Raw genomic sequence first — 1,725 nt, forward strand, 5'->3', positions numbered from 1 at the left:
GCGTCTAATTTCCTTTTTTTGCTCAGAAGTTCCCTTAAGAATTTTGCTGAGTTGGGCATCTGCGAAAGAACTTCAATAAAGGGTAAGTTACTATGTAATTTCTTTAAGAGTTTGACAAACTTACCAAATTGTTCTTCTGTTCTATCTTTCGTCATCACTTTAGGATATGGCACGTGACGTTCATGATTCGTACTTACCTGTTTGGGATCATCATTGTTTACCTCTTCTCGACCTTTATTCATCGCGTTGTCTTGTTGTAATTCTGGCTCAGGTGCAACGAATCCTTCCTTATTTTGAGTGCTAATTGCATTGAGGTGTTCCCTCAGATTAGGTTCAGTATTACTTGGTAGGCTACCTTGTGGTCGTTTGGAAATTAATTTGGACAACTGGCCTATCTGAGTTTTGAGTTCTTGGATTGATGCTTGTTGATTCTTAAGTGCTGTCTCGGTATTTTAGAAACGGGTTTCTGACACCGAGATGAATTTAGAGAGCATCTTTTCAGGGTTCGGCTTCTTTTCTTGTTGATAAGGTGGCTGTTGAAAGCCTTGAGGATTTTGTGGCTTTTGATTCCCTTGACCACCCCAGGAGAAATTGGGGTGGTTCCTCCAACCTGCATTATAAGTATTACTTTATGGGTTATTTTGAGATCTAAAGTTATTATTACCCATATAGTTGACTTGTTCCTCTTCGGTTGTGAGATTGAAGGATTGGTATTCTGTATGCACACCTCCTCCACTTGAGTCACACCTCATTACTGGATGTATCTGCGTAGAACCAAGAAAACTATCAATTTTTTTATTGAGAAGTTCTACTTGATTTGACAGCATAGTAACTGAGTCGATGTTATAAACGCCAGCTGTTTTCGTTGGCTTTGTCCTCATAACTTGCCACTGATAGTTATCTGTGACATTTCCTCTATAAATTCATAGGCATCTTCTGATGTTTTATTATTGATGGTTCCGCCAGTAGCTGCGCCAATCATTTGTCTTGTCGAGGGATTCACACCATTGTAGAATGTTTGAACTTGTAGCCAAAGCGGTAACCTATGGTGAGGGCACCTTCTCAGTAAGTCCTTATATCTCTCCCATGCATTGTAAAGTGTTTCTAAATCCATATGCACAAAACAAGAGATATCATTACACAATTTAGCCATTTTAGTCGGTGGAAAATATTTTAGTAAAAATTTCTCAGTCATTTGTTCCCAAGTAGTGATAGACCCTCGTGGTAACGAGTTCAACCACTGTTTAGCTTTGTTTCTTAGTGAAAAGGGAAATAAACGAAGACGAATGGCATCATCAGAAACTCCATTGATTTTGAATGTATTGCATTATTCTAGGAAATTTGCTAAGTGAGTGTTAGGATCTTCATCCTGCAAGCTATCAAACTGAACAAACTGAACAAACTGTTGTATCATCTGAATAGTGTTAGGTTTTAGTTTGAAATTATTCGTAGCAATAGCAGGTCTAACTATACTAGATTTAGTTCCTGTTGAAAAGGGTTTAGCATAGTCATACATAGTACGTGGAGCAGGATTTTGATTAGCTGCAATTGCAGGAGGCAGCTGATTGTCTTGGTTTTCAGCCATCTCTCCGGTTGGGGGTTGAGTTTTGTCTTCTTGCTCGTTCTCCGTGTGTCATAAGCTGCGCCTTATCTCTCTTTGATTTCTGCGAACTGTGTGGTCGATTTCTTCATCAAAAAGTAATGGTCCTGACGGGTTTCTTCTAG

At 39.1% G+C, this 1,725-nt stretch overlaps 1 non-coding gene across 1 annotated transcript; it reads left to right on the top strand.

The window, feature by feature from the left end:
- Positions 1-1,040: 1,040 nt before the first annotated feature.
- On the top strand, positions 1,041-1,147 carry LOC121228620 (small nucleolar RNA R71). Its single transcript, XR_005926196.1, has one exon. It is a non-coding gene; the product is annotated as a small nucleolar RNA R71 (small nucleolar RNA).
- Positions 1,148-1,725: the final 578 nt, after the last annotated feature.

The sequence above is a fragment of the Gossypium hirsutum genome, chromosome A04 (genome assembly GCF_007990345.1).
Source record: "Gossypium hirsutum isolate 1008001.06 chromosome A04, Gossypium_hirsutum_v2.1, whole genome shotgun sequence".
Taxonomy (NCBI): domain Eukaryota; kingdom Viridiplantae; phylum Streptophyta; class Magnoliopsida; order Malvales; family Malvaceae; genus Gossypium; species Gossypium hirsutum.